Here is a 12779-nt window from a genome sequence, read left to right on the forward strand (position 1 = left end):
TTGGGAATGGTTTGATTATATGCAAAGTTATTGTTTTCAAATTTTTTTAATTTACAAGTTTGCAAGTTCCTTTGTGGCAATGAGGTAAATAACAATAAATTTCATTATTTAATATACGATCAAAAACAGTATTTTAGAGTTACATATTTGTTAGAATAATTTTCCGTTCATTGTTATTGACAAATGACGATAAAATTAAGGGCTCAGGCAGACATGCAATTTTTAGTTTTGCAATTGTTGCTTGATTGTAAAGTCGTTGCGCGCATATCTAACAAACTAAACTATTACATCAATTCAAATTGAACGCATTAAATAAAAATTGCAATCAGTTTGTAAAATATTATCAATTGTTTGATCGCTTTATTGCATGTGATCATACAGTTGCATGAATTTAAACCTATGGAATACAAATAAGCAATCAAACAGGTGCAAAACCAAATATTGCAGTTTGAACACAATAATAGCTCTAATAAAATGATTAATTGAAATTCAAAAATATATGTTTGATTGCAATTTGGAACTCAATAGTATTTATTGATCACGTTGTACGTTAACATACGGTCACTAATAATTTATCATATTTTTAGTTTTTCAATTAAAATTTTAAATATTTCTGCCGTCCTGCGACAGCTCGTGATAGCTCTTTTCCCATATGAAATTTTATTATACTTTTAACGTCAATATTTTGCTGCTTACCGTTTGTTTATTTTTAAAAGGAAAACCTTGTCAACTTATGTTGTCATTTTTTATTCTAACATATTTTATAATTGAAATAAAAATTATGTAAATACTGTGTAAACTAAAAATGACAAATAATTTTGACGATTTCATAATTTTTATTGCTTAATTGATGTTCTTTTATTGATTAATTTGAATTTTTCTTACCGGAAATTGTTGAAATGGTTAGTAAAATTTTTTCAAGACAAATTCTTAATAATTTTATTTTAATATGAAACCCAGTCTACATATCCAATTTTGACATTTTTTAGGATTATTTCAAAATACGAAAAATGTGGCAACATTACAATCAATAAAAGCAATATTTTGTTACCACCATTTCATTTTGAACAACAAAGAAATAAAGAAAGCATACATACATACGTACTTTTACATGAATAGAAAATAAATAATGGCTGCCGGCAGCCGGTACTACATATATGAAGAGAATATTTTTAAAAATATGTGTAGGTGTTATTTAATTTCTTTAAATATCGAATACGTGATTAGAAATGTAATGAGTCATTATAGATCAGCGTTTATGTCAATTTATGTCATATGAAACAATAGACACATCTATTTTTTTTGTAGTATTCATAATACATCAATATTAATTTCTGAATGCATTATTGCAAAATGATGAAAATAAAATTGTGCACATTAAAATGCAATATAAAAACTAAAGTGTTTTTTAAGTGATTTTATAAGTGATCATAAATTATTTTTATTCTATTGTGAATAATTTTGATGTCTTTTGAATAAATTCTTTAATTTTAATTTGCAAAGTTTTCTATGTAGATTAGAAGTCTAGTATTATTAATATAACTTCGAACAAAAATGTGCTCCAAATTTTAGAATACTATTTTGTTTCAGCTGCAGAACAGTCAGGTTCACTAAATTTCAGTATGAGTACTTGTTCGAGCACGCTCTCAATATCGAAGAAAAAAATTTTCTTCTACTACATATGCCATCCTAGTGTAATACTAGTGTGTTATCATCAATAGAACATTTCATTTTCTCAATATTCCGAGTTTTCTACAACAATTCTCATATGAAACTTTTAATATGTAATATGCATTCAAATCTGAACCCGAAATTTTAATTAAAATTTTTTAAAATTTAATTAGGTCTATTTTTAAGTGTAGGTACCCTAAAATTTTTTTGGTCAATTACAATTGGAAAGTGAGAGAGTCATGAAAGAATTTCGCTAATATTTTACAAAAGAACAGGGAAAATTTTTTTAGACAAATCTTTAAATATTATAATACGTATATTCACCAATGCTCTCACTGTCTTCCTATCATCCGTGAGTTTATAATTCTCCAAAATATTTTTTGGTATTAGACTTCTGAAAATAAATTAGATTTCTTCAGAGCCTTTCATTTCATTCGATATGTGAGAAACTCTTCAAATTTAGCATTCGAGAGAGCATATTTTCTAATTTAGGAATCTTCTAGGTTCGTGTACGAAATTTAAATGAGAGAGAGAGTAAGTGACATAAGTAATATTTTTGTGTTTAATGGTAGCCATAAATAATAATTTTTCGCTCTTGAAATGATCAGAGGCGTTTCGGTAGATTGTGAGCTTCCTCTAAATTTAATTCGGCCTTTAATAAGACATGATCAACAAATTAAAATTGTATGGGTTTATGTTTTTGCTCGTATCATATATGGACATAATACATAAGGAAAAAGCCGTTAAGGCATAAAAAATCATAACAATTTCTTAATTTTGTTCATTTTATTAAATTGGTTTTTGTTAATTTTTTTTGTTCGCCTTGTGCTCTCAAAAATGAATTCAAATGAAACATGGTTGGCTTTACTGATGAAAAAATCAAATTGTACTCTAAATTGAATTTCCAACAAGATGCAAAAAAAAAAAAAAATTAAAAAATAACCAATTTTTTTTTTTTTGTATTTTTAATCTCAATAATCGTGAATTTACGAATCTGGTAACAAAAAAATGAAAAACAAAAAATAATTTTTTTTTTATATAACCAATTTTGTTATGTCTGCGATTCTCAATTTTATTTTCAATTGTATAGGTACACTAGAACTTTATAAAAAAAAACAAAAACATAATGAAATTAAGAGAACAAATAAAAAAAAAGGCCAAAAAATGAAAATTCACAATCAACAACAAACAAATTCAATTTTATACAATCTGATATCGTCGTAATCATACCATACCACCAATAAACCGTTGTTCTTAAATAATAAATTTTAATGACAGAATATGGATTTTTATAGAGTTAAAGTTGAAAAAATATTTTTGACAAAAAAACAAAATCATATACAAAATATCAGATGAGCTATAAAATGCGACATAATCATTTCTTCATTTCACGGGCTTAAAAAATCCACACCTTAAATTACCTGTAAAAAAAAAGGAAACCGTAAAAAAATCAAAAAAGAAATAAGTTGCATACGAAAATCACTATAAATTCTTTATAAAAAAAAAGAAAAGTAATAAGAAAGGCATTTAAAATATCGAACACAAGAAACTCTTTTATAGCTCAGAAAAAAAAAAAATACCAAATTTCCAATTCAATTTTTGTGTAAAGAAAAGATCTTTTTCATTGTCATAAAAATCATGGAATTTCTTCTTTTTCTTCAAAGTCTTTACATTATAAAGTGTTTAGGTTTGCATGTACATATATGTAGTGTGTGTTATTACTTAATATTGGTATGAAAATAATGGGGACCAACCTCTTTTTCTTACTTACATTTTTTTTGTTTTCGAGTACACAATATTATCATTTAATTTGATATATACCTAACCTTATACATTGAGGCATTCAATACGATTAATACCAAAAAATTACATAAATTATGTTCGAAAATACTTAATTTAAATCTACAGTAGAATATTTATTTTTGGAAGTTCTGATCCGAGAATATAGAGCTTTTTAAAATGTTCTAATACAAGTTTCGAATATAATTTGAAAATTTTATTGATTATTACTAAATAAATCCCTTGATATTTGCGGGAATGATTTGAAGACTTATTTTTTTAAATCAACGTCAAGGAACTTTGGATCAGCATATTAAAGAATTTCGGTTACAAAAAATAAAGGTCTAACGTAAAATCAATCTGTAGTGAATGTCACATCTTTCATAAAACCGCCAAATCTTTAAAATAAACTTAGAATTAAAATTTTCGTGAGCATTGGTTCCCCTGAACTTGAGATACAGTAGTTGCACAAACAGATAAACCGCAAATTCTTTAACGTCAAAATTTTGATTTTAGTCTGCAAACTGTCTGACGTATAAAACTTTTACGGACAGAAATCTAGTAAACTTTTTACCCGTAATTGACTTTGAATTTTGATCATCCGTAAACGTCAAAACAAAAAAAAATTTTTTTTTAGATTTAAAATAATTTTATACTTACATATTAAAAATTAACAATAAAAATATTTTTTATATTATTTTTAACGTAATGATCACTCAACACATCAAATTTATTTACTGAATTACTACGTCAGACTGTCTGCATGTAAAAAAAAAAATCTACAATTTTGACGCTTAATTGACTTTTTTTAAACGTTTAAGAATTTAAACTTTGACTGAGAGTAAAAACGTAGTAGAGTATCCGTAAACTCAGACAACTCAGATTTTGTAAAATTTGACGTTTAAGAATTTACCAAAACAGATAGGCAGACAAAGATCTCTCTAGGAATTGTTTATTTCTAGCATCGAGAAACGTTTTTCCGCCGAAAATTCTATGTGCGAAATTTGATGCGGTCACTGTCTCATGCAATGCGGTCGGTAAAAATTCTGAAGCATGATTTGCAGATTAAAATGCCGGTTTCATAAAATTTGAACATTCTTATACAGTTTTTAAAGATGATCATTGTAATTTTAATTTTTATTCGAAATTGTACTGTACAATTTTATTTTGTTCTATACGTGTAATTTCGAAATCAATGACGCTTGATAGAATAGTGTAACTTACGCCAAAGAAAAAACACTTAAATTTAATGCGGTCAATAATCGAAAAAGAGAGAAAAAAAAATTTATTTTTTTTGTTTTTCTTTTTCTTTTGCTATTTTATGAAATGGTTAAGCTTAACGGTTATTGAAATCGGTTAACAAACTTAAATTGAAAGATTTGTAGTGTTCTTTAAATTTTCTGTTTTTGCTCTTTAATTTGTATGGAGGCGTATTAAAAAGTTAAGAATAATGAGGTTACAATTTTAAAATATCGTAAAATTATTTGAAAATTTTAAGTTTTGGAATGTTCAAGACTTAGAATAATTTTGGAGTGATTGAAGTTCTTCCGAAATTGAATTCGAATGTTATTAACATAACCGACGAACTGAAAGTTTGGAAAATTCCTAAATGATTTATGTAACAGTGTATAATTTACAAAATATTTCCGAATAATTGGTTTCCAGAATTTAAAAATTAACTACATAAATTTTGGAAGAGAAAATGTTAGTAATGAATATATTTCTCCTCGTCAATAATGCAGAATATAGAACAAAAATTTTAGGTCGCATCGTAGATTTTATGTATAACAATCTACAATCACGTCTACAATTTATAAGGGACACTATACATAACTATTTGTCTGTCTAGATAAATGATTCTATCATATTTGTTGCAAATTGTTTCTTATGACAAGATATGGTTAGAGAAAGCATAAAGATTTACTAATGACTATAACTACCCCAAAATTCCCTAAGAATTAATCAAATCTGTTTAAATCGTATTTTTTTTTTCATAAGATCACATTACAAAACTTTTCGCCATAATAATATAGTGGTACGCTATGGCCTAAACATTATTGATTAAATTTTATTCTCTTATTTTCTTTAATAAGTAGCACAACATTGTTCAGTAATTTATTTTCTTGACATTTTTCCTTAATGTCTCATTTTTCTTCAGTGTTCATGAACCCATAATTTTTCCCTATATATATTACATTAACCCTCATGTTATGCTAGGTCCTCTATTGTAAATTGTAACTACATTATATGTACATGTGTACACAAAATAAAGATTGTTATTTTCGTATGTTTTAAAATTAATCGCCCATATTATCTTTGGTTTTTTTTTTTTATTATTGTATGTAATACAAGTAAATCGCGTATAAAAGTGGTATGATTTTAGCTATGCTTTTCATTTAGATATTCTATATACATACATACATATATATTCATTCATATACACAATTTTGATATATTATTACCTAACATTATTTTTATTATCATTTTGTTAAAAGTTAGAAAGAACTTTGAATTAATTTAATAACCAACATTTACAGCTTCAGAGTACTACATACATACATGTGGAAATTTAATAAAAATATGATTATTATGAAAAATTTAGTTTTCAAAAATTATTTTGAATTTATTATATCAAATATAATAAGTCGATAATTTATAAATACAATTCAGTTTTAATTAGAATTGACAAAATATATAATGTTGTTGAATTTGATTTCTACGATGGCTTGATATGTTTCCACGTCCACAGTTGAATTTAGAAGAAAGCAAAAATTGAAAAACAGGAACAGGAAAATTATATCATGTACGAAATGTCAAGAAAAAATTATAGTGTTGCTGTTGTTTTATAAAAATTTATCCCATTCGGCCATCCTAAAGTATCTTCAGCCCCTGGAGATATTTTTAAAGAAAGTATTTCAATTTTCTGAATCATTTTCGGCTAACATATCGTAATCAATTTCGAAATTACACCAAGGTTTTATTTTATCTACGCTGACATCTGTATAATTTGGTCCTTCATGGTCACCTTCTTTTTGTACTTTATATCTGTTGAAGTCTTTAATTCCAATTATACGATAAGGTCCCAGAAATTTTGGTCGTATTTTTAGACCAGTGCCAAACTGAACCCTTTCTATTGCGACCAACTCGTCTAATTTATACTTTCTGGGTTCTTTTCGTTTTTTGTTGAAATTATTTCTATTTTCTAACTGAATATTTTGAATATCCTTTTTAGCTTGTTCACGTTGTTCATGACGTTTATCTTCAAATAATTTAATTGATTCTTGTTCTATTATTTCCATAATTTTAAATTCATTTTGAACCTTCATTTTACAGCCTGTAAGCAGTTGAAACGGGGTAGTTTTTATAGCACGTTGATAAGTTGAATTAATCATCTGTTGAACTGGCTTTACATAATTATACCATTTTTCAGCATTATCTAAAGCAAGTTTTGTAAGTGTAGCTATAACAATTGAGTGAGCTCGTTCTATTTGACCATTTCCACGTGGTGTACCAACTGTGATAAAATGTAAGGTAATGCTACGTTCCTTACAATAATCCTGAAAAAGATTTGACGTAAAAGCTCCACCTTTGTCTGTAATAATTTTTTCAGGGTAACCAAACGTCTCTGCTATTATTTCTAGTTTTTGTATTGCTTCTTCGCCATTTAATGTTTTTGTAGGAAAGAGCCATAAAAATTTTGAAAAAGCATCAATAATTGAAAATAAATATTTGTAGTGCTTTTTTGTTGTTGTCATGGGTCCAAGGTGGTCGATGTGAAATGTTTCGAGTGGACGTTCTCCCTTTGGAATTGGTTGCAAAAAACCCTCGGCTTTGCCAGATTTGCGTTCAGACAAAATACACCTGACACAGTTCGTAATAAATTTTGTAATTCTTTGGTTAAGATCTGAAATATAAAAATCCTTTTCGATTATGTCCTTCATTTTTTTATGATGGAAATGACCCCTCTCATGTACTTCTTTTATTATTTGTGTTTTCATCGCATCTGGCACTACAAATAAAATATTATTATTATAATTTTTGCATAAGATATTGTTATGTAATATATAATCTTTATAAGGTTTATGTTGTAAAATTTCGATAATTGAGAGCAAATTTTCGTCACTACGCTGAGCCTCAGCTAATTTTTTTAGAAAACCCGTTTCTTGATAGATGCACATAACAACTGGATTTCTACTCAGTGCATCTACATGCTTCATTTTCGCGCCTGCTCTGTGCTCTATGACATAATCAAACTCTTCTAATAAAAGGGCCCATCTGGCAACCCTAGTCGCTAAATCTTTTTTTTTCATAGTACATTCGAATGCTTTGCAATCGGTAACTAATTTAAATTTTTGACCTAATAAGTAGATTCTAAATTTCTTTAAAGCTTCGACAATTGCTAGAATTTCTAACTCGTATGAGCTATATTTTCTTTCTGCATCTGTAGTTTTTTTGCTTGAATAATATACAGGATGCAACGAACCATCTTCAACGTCTTTTTGAAATAATACTGCACCATAACCTTCTTGAGATGCATCTGTATGCAACTCAGTATATGCACCATATTTAAATATTTTAAGAACTGGTTTGTTAGCCAAAGCTTGTTTTATATCATTAAAAGCTGCTACTTCCACGTCACCGATTCTAAAATGGATATTTTGTTTTAATAATTCACTTAGTGGTCTAGCTCTAACAGCAAAATTTGGTATAAATTTTCTAAAATAATTTGCAAGACCGAGAAAACTTTGCATCTGTTTAATGGTTGTCGGGATTGCAAAATTCATGACAGCTTTAGTCTTTAAAGTTGATGGTGAAATTGAACCATTATGAATGCGATGTCCTAAATATTCAATATCGCTTTGTAAAAACTGGCATTTTTTCCACTTTATTTTGAGTCCATTTTCTGCACATACTGTTAATACCAATTCTAGTCGATTTATACCTTCTTCTACGGTTTGTGATGGTATTATAATATCATCTATGTACACCACGATTATACCATCCTTAATTAAATTTCTTAAAATAAAGTTAATAAATTTTTGAAAGACGCTGGGCGAGTTACATAGCCCGAAAGGAACTTTCATGAATTCAAATTGCCCACAATGTGCTACGAAGGATGTATATTTTCTACTATTTTCTTCGATAGTGACATGAAAGAAGCCATTTTCTAAATCTAACGATGTGAAATATTTATATGGTTGAAGCTTGTCTATCTGTTCCTCTATATTAGGAAGTGGGTATCGATCCTTTATTATTTTTTTATTTATTCCACGGTAATCTACACATAGCCGATATGAATTATCCTTTTTTTTGACGAGGACTATTTGACTGGCATAATCGGACGAGCTTTCACGAATAATTTTTTCATTAGTCCATTGCTTAATTTGTTGTTCGATAATTTTCATTTCGTGTGGTGGAAATCTACGAGGTGGTCTATAAACAGGTTCTTCATCGGTAGTGACGATTTTCATACGTATCGGTGAGTCCTGTGAAAGTTTAGGTGAATAATTTTTAATTAACGATATTACCTTGTTGGTTTCGTCTTTTTGTAAATTATTTAATCCACGTAAATCATCATATTCTTTAGTTTCAGAATCAATGTTAATTTTTGCTAAAAAACAAGATAAATTTTCGTCATTAAGTTTATTATTGCAATTTTGTTGTACAGGAACATTCTTTTTTATATTTATAATACCATTACTTATGTTAATATTTGCTTTATTTAATAAATTCATGCCGATAATCATATCTGTTTGTAAATAATTATCGTCAACTGAATGTACTTCAATATTATCGTAAATATCGCCATTAACATCAATAGTAACGTAACATGAACCTTTTGTACTAACATTTGTGCCCAAACCATTTATAATAATAGGTGAGTTCCTAAAATTAGAATTAACATTAATTAATTTAAAATAACATTGTTTCAAAACACATATGTCGCTTCCGGTATCAATTAAACATTCGAAATCTATATTATTAATTTTAGCCTGGATACACATATTGCTTTTCATCGTTTTCGTCATATTCGTAGAAGTTTTTGCTGAGAAAGAATTCTTATTTGTGTCGTAATTTTTATTAATAGGTTCTTTGCAATCTACTTTTTTATGACCGTACTTATTGCAACCAAAGCACTTAGGTCCTTTATCTTTGTGTGGACAATTGTGAAATTCATGGTCATTAGAACCACAATTAAAGCAATAGCGTGCAACTTTTTTGTAGCTATTATTATCATTTTTAGATTTCATATTAGGTTTTTTATCAGCAATATGTCTAGAGATTTCGCTTTTAGAGATTTTTTCATATACTAATAATTTTTCTTTCAATTCACTTATAGTATTAGCACCAAATAAAATCATTTTATTACCTGATAAATCTTTGATTCCATCTATTATATAACTCACCACGGAAGATTCGTCTATGTTAGTTTGCGAGGCTATATCAACCATACAATATAAATATTCACGAAAAGATTCTTCATTTTTCTTTTTTCTTTCACGTAATTTAGCATGTACTTCTGCACTAGTAATTGTTGATTGAAATTCTTTTATCAAAGCATCTTTTAATTCATTGTAGCGTAATGGCTTAGCTTCACAATCTATAAACAGTTTCGCAGCACCTGCTAATGATCTTTTGCAAAAAATAAACTTCTGTAAATCGTTCCACTTAAAAACATTTGAATATTGCTCAAATTCGTTTAACCAGATTCTAACATTCATAGTTTCAGTACCAGAATATTTTTTAATGATACTTTCTACATCATTAAAATTCATTTTTGGATTATCGTGCTCATAAGAACGAGAATAATTACCTACAACATCACCCAAATTACCATCAATAGTTGTGTCGCTTCTTTGAAGAGTTCTACGGCGTCTTCCACTCATTGTAAAATGCTAATTATTGAGTATGAAATTAAATTTATGAATTTTTCTACGTCCACGTTTTTTTTTTTTCAATTTCTCAATACAATAAGCAACTCTATATTACAAAATGTAAATCTCAACTATTTAAGTAATAATCACCAAAACTTTCACAGGTCGTAATATTATAAACAATTTATATTTTAGGTATAACAGCTACCTGTTTTTATTATGTAGAGAGTAATAAAAATGTGATAACACAGAATTAGTTATCGTAAAATTTTCGAAATTAATTGTTCTGAACTAGCTTCTGATTTTGTTTTTCTGTTTTGATAATTTGCTTTTATATTCTATATTGGCGAAAGCTTTGCAGTTTCATTAAATGCGTTTTTGTTTTTTGTATTTTAAATTATATTTCAATGTGCTTTTATAAATTTTTCATAATTTTGTCCATCCCGGACGAGCCCCCATGTGGAAATTTAATAAAAATATGATTATTATGAAAAATTTAGTTTTCAAAAATTATTTTGAATTTATTATATCAAATATAATAAGTCGATAATTTATAAATACAATTCAGTTTTAATTAGAATTGACAAAATATATAATGTTGTTGAATTTGATTTCTACGATGGCTTGATATGTTTCCACGTCCACAGTTGAATTTAGAAGAAAGCAAAAATTGAAAAACAGGAACAGGAAAATTATATCATGTACGAAATGTCAAGAAAAAATTATAGTGTTGCTGTTGTTTTATAAAAATTTATCCCATTTACATACATAAAAAAAAAGTTTTAGCTATAAATCATTTAGATTTTATACATTTGTAAACACAGAGAAAATAAAACTCAAAAATAGAAATGGCAAAGGCCTCTTAATATATCAAAAAAGTCGATGAAAACAAAAATGCTAAATTTGTTAACAAATAAAAGAAATTTTCAGATAGCAGAAATTTAAAAAAAAAATAATTATAAATAAGTTGCAGTTGTTCCCGGACACAAAAATGTCGAAGTAGCATTGTTCGGGATAAAGACAAATTAGGCTCTGCGAGTGCCCTACTCTGATACGAACAAGGAGATGCTTTTTAAGAGGATCTAATTCGACAGATTGGAGTTCTCGGAGGTGTCTGTTGATGATCTACTAAACTTTGTGAAGGAACTTCAATGGATTTTAGTGGGGAAAGGTCTCCTGAGGAGGGATGACGATGAACCTTTTACTGGCGTAATGCTGGATGGTAATGCTTTAGGGTACTGCCTACCCTCTCTAACTAACTAACTAACTGTTGAGAAAAATGGAATAATTCATTCACATTTAAAAAAATTTATTCATTGAATTAAAATAATGTTCTTAAAAAATTTTCAGCAACTATATACTCGTATGATGCTATATTAAAAACCTACCAAAAACTTGATGTAAGATATGAGATTCAATGTACTTATGGAATACATTTATGATGAATATTTACTTTTAATAATAATAAATTTATTGGCGTATATCGCATATATACTCGTTATACATACTGCATATAGTGCGTAAATAATTTGTACATGTATGTAGTCATTATATGAAGATTCAAATTACATAAACATCTTATATTTAGGCTAAGAAAGGCTACATTAAAGTATGCATTCATTATATTCCGTACTTGAGAAAAAAAAAATTAAAGAAAAACTTGAATTTTCCATTAATTTATTACGGTACATGAATATTGCGTTGGTTGTTTTTTAAGTTGATTTTAGGATATTACGATATTATGTATATAATTTCTTCTCATATAAACCTACATACATACATATATGTATGTAAAAAACATGTACATATTTATATTGGTATTTATAGTCTAACAAAAAAAAAGAATACACTCACTAAATTGCGTGAAGAAATAAATTTTAAATTGTATAGATAAGTAAACGTTAATTACTAATCCATATTTAAGACTTTTTTATATTTTATAGCAATATTCTATATAAATATTGAGTGTATAAAATTGAGCAAGCTATTATAAAGTTATACAATCTGTTAATTATGGTTGTTTGACCTTTAAACGCATAGAAGATGCATCATATGTAACGCAGTATTTCATATAGTATTTTGCTCAAACTACAGGTTGACCCTGTATATGGTTTGAATTCTTGATAACTTTTTTATTTAAATGAAAATATTAAGTGTTTTTTTTGGTTAATACAAATAGCAAATTTTTTTGGTTTAAATATGAAAAATTATATCCGGCAAGTGGTGGCCATTAGCTGCTTCGCAAATTCGTACTCTTTCCAGTACATTTTCCATCACTTTTCGCGAAATGGCAGGCGTAATGGCTCTGATCTCATCACGAATATTGTTTTTTAGCTCATTTATGGTCTGTGGCTTATTTACGTACACCTTTTCTGTTAAATAACCCCAAAGAAAACAGTCTGGTGCAGTTAAATCTGGTGAACGCGGAGGCCAACTAAAAACACTTCTGCGCGA

Source organism: Condylostylus longicornis, unplaced genomic scaffold, assembly GCF_029603195.1.
Source record: "Condylostylus longicornis isolate FDR11 unplaced genomic scaffold, ASM2960319v2 ptg000053l, whole genome shotgun sequence".
In the NCBI taxonomy this organism is placed as follows: Eukaryota; Metazoa; Arthropoda; class Insecta; order Diptera; family Dolichopodidae; genus Condylostylus; species Condylostylus longicornis.